Here is a 4,049-nt window from a genome sequence, read left to right on the forward strand (position 1 = left end):
CCATCACTTAACGTGACACTTGGGAAATGAACCAAAAGTCATTCTGAGCAGAAAATGTTCTATAAATGCATTTTACAGCTTCGTTTGTCGGTGAGGGGAATTTTAAAATAACCGTTATCACTGGCGCTGCTTTCATGCGATGGAGGCTGGTAACGGGAGGTCGGAGCAGCCTGGGATTTTGGGGGGAGAGGTCATAGAGAAGGAGGATTGAGCGATTAGGGCGATGTAATAAAGTGCCTCCCAATCAACTGTACTATTTAGATTTTGAAAAAAAATGCATGCATCATTTAATCCCTTTCCCTCCCTGTCAGTGGTGTTCATTGGACACCGATAAAAAACAAAAAGAGTAAACCTAATTGAATCTCCCCTCCATCAAAGGTAGACTCATTCACTAGAAACCTACCAAAGATTGCAAATGTATTTTAAAATCTCTCCCTCTCCATCTAAAGTATAATTACCAGACACCAGTCATAGGCGTAGACATATCCATGATTCCTGGTTCAACAATTTCGTGACGAGGAGGCAGGACAGAGGGCGCTAGAATTCAACAATCACAGATGAATGTTACTCAGCAACATATTCACTACTTACTTGATACGTAAAGCCAAACGTTACCGCTGTTAGCTAGTCATTGAAATTAGATAACTTGAAAGAAAAATAATCATAATTAAAAGACTATCATTCCACTCACCAACAAACGAAGCCTTAAAATGCTTATGTTTATAGAGCATTTCCTGCTCAGAATGACTTTTTCTTTTCTTTCCCGAAATATTTACGTAAACTCGTGTTACACCCTGTATATAATGTATATCTACCCACCTATCTATCTACATATTTACATACACACACACACACACACACACACACACACACACATATATATATATATATATATATATATATATATATATATATATATATATATATATATGTGTGTGTGTGCTGTGTAATAGCTTATATGCTAAGCTTATAATATTATATATATATATATATATATATATATATATATATATATATATATATATATATATATATACATATATATATTATAGTCTACGTGTGTTAAGCTTGCCATACGTAGGACCATAATTTTTTGTGACTGGCATACCGCCACGAGTTGACCCAGCTATAAATGAGTATCAACAAGCCGCTGAGCCAAGGAAGCAGGTACTGAGGTTTGGAGCTCTTGCGTATCTGAGTTCGGAAAAATCACTGAACGAAAAAAAAAAACATAAAATCGTTTACAATTTGCAGGCTACACTGTGTTTTCTAGGCATTAATGTTCCATAATATTTGGTGTGATATACATATATGTATATATATATATACATATACACACATATATATTGATATACACATATATAATAATATATATATATATATATATATATATATATATATATATATATATATATATATATATATATATATATATATATATATATATATATAGAGAGAGAGAGAGAGAGAGAGAGAGAGAGAGAGAGAGAGAGAGAGAGAGAGAGAGAGAGAGAGAAAGGAGGGAACAAATCTTTTCCCATCTGACCTTTGTTAAAAATGTATTTTTTTTCTGGGAAAATCTTAAAAAGCGAATAAAAGAGGAAACCTTTATAAAAAAGACACACAATATACAAACGGGACCTTTACAAATGAACCCACAAATGATTTCTGAAGAGAGGCCTGATGTAATGACACCTATTAGAAAACAAAATACATATTAAAAAAGTTGATTTTTGTTCCTTCTCAATTATTTTCAATTTTCAACTCATTCAGCCTAATTTACAGGGACAATTCATCAGCAAGATAAATTTGAGGGAGTTCCTTCTCAATTATATTCCTTGAACATAATTGAGAAGGAACTCTCTCAAATTTATCAACAGTGAATTTGTTCCCCGATGCGGAGCTGAAATTGAAAAAAAAAATTTTAATATGCATTTTGTTTCCTAATAGGTATCATCACAGAATATAATGTTTGGGTTAATGTTTTCCATGAACCAGTTAATGATAAATGACGGATTATATTCCTATTAAATCAATATAAGTGATCATTCACATTGAGTGTCTATATATGAAAAGTTTCCATCTCATCCTTAGTTTTCCGTCTGTTGATGAGAATATAAATATAAAAAAACAAGCTAGATTTATTACTTCTCTCTGCAACCATTTCAGGAATATTCTTTATTCAGGGCTATACCTAATGTATTTCAGTTATTATTATTGAACCTGAGTAAGCATAATTATCTGAACAAAACTTCAGACATCAAATAGACCATTTCCCAAAGTTATGGGGGAGCAGAATCTTTCCTGCCATATTTCCCTGCAAATATTGTCGACAACACGACCGATGTAATAGGTTAGGAATGTTATTGCAGCCAGGGGGAGACTGTCTGCTAGAACGAAGTAAGGGAACTTGTACAGGACGCATGAATAAAAAAACACGTCAGGAATCTTCCTTGGAACACTGAAGTCAGCTTTGGAAAATATGCGTTCCACAATTCTCTCTCTCTCTCTCTCTCTCTCTCTCTCTATCTCTCTCTCTCTCTCTCTCTCTCTCTTCCAATATATATATATATATATATATATATATATATATATATATATATATATATATATATATCAAATATATATATACACACACACACACACACACACACACACATATATATATATATATATATATATATATATATATATATATATATATATATATATATATATATATATATATATATATATATATATATATATATATATATATATCCTCAAATATTAAGCAAAAATACCTTTAATATCGATTGCAATTTACATTTGCAATAATATGCACTATAAATGTATATGCATATGGGTATGTACATGCAAATGTATGGAGCAGAAAAGATACAGGCAAAGGAGCTGTGGGAATATCCTTACGAATTCGCGTAAGTTAGAATCTTCTGCCAACAGTCACAGAGAACAAAGAAGGATGTCTGTACGACGAAAATTTTAATGAGAAAAAAATGCAATCGACAAAGAAAACTCAAGAAACAAGTTGGAAAAAAAAAGATGTATTTAAGGAGATACCCCACCCACCGGTATCGCCATTTCAGGAGTAAATTTATGGGCGATCAAGGAATACAGACCACATTCCCTTCTCCACAGACCAAGCTGAGAAGAATTTTCGAGGCTCCGTTGGCCAGTATGAGCGAGCTTTATCTCTTCTTCCTTAAAGATAAACTGTCACTGACGATTTTATTTAAAATCTTTCTTTCGGGATCTCTCCGGGGTTTAGGTTCAACGGATGGCGCCCATCCTAATAGAGTCCTCCTAGAGGTTTATGTTTTTTTACACGCGTTTGTCCCATAGGGACTGGATACACACACACACACACACACACACACACACACACATATACATATATATATATATATATATATATATATATATATATATATATATATATATATATATATATATATATATATATATATATATATATATATATATATATATATATATATAAATAGCAAGTGTGTTTTGTACAAGTGCGAGCGTTTGTATTTGCATAAAGATACCCATATTTTGGAGACTATTAAAGGAATTTTAAAATGGGAATTATGTCCATAACAGTCATGTACTTAATTCACAGTTTGATCAACACTTGAATAACGGATTTTAAAAGAAGGTTGCCCATACCATTCATTATCTCGTCTTCACTTGGGATGAAATATGGGTTTCTATGCTGAAAACCAAGAGTGATACGTTGTTTCCTAAGGTCTCCAGAGAGAGAGAGAGAGAGAGAGAGAGAGAGAGAATACATTTCCAGTGTATAATGCACTGTAATGATGTTGGGATCTGAAAGTAGAATTAGCTTTCGGGGCAAATTTGAGGCCAAAGGCGGCCGCTCACCTCTCTCATCATCATCATTTCAGACAGACATTGAAAAGTAAATTAGGAAAATAGGACACACTTACTCTCACCAAAGAGAATGCCTTGTGATTTGAATGTCGGACGTCATTGGCCATCTCACTTTCCCCTTGGTTATCATACTGGAGTTTTCCCTCGGCCCCCCA

This window comes from Macrobrachium rosenbergii, chromosome 7, assembly GCF_040412425.1.
Source record: "Macrobrachium rosenbergii isolate ZJJX-2024 chromosome 7, ASM4041242v1, whole genome shotgun sequence".
In the NCBI taxonomy this organism is placed as follows: domain Eukaryota; kingdom Metazoa; phylum Arthropoda; class Malacostraca; order Decapoda; family Palaemonidae; genus Macrobrachium; species Macrobrachium rosenbergii.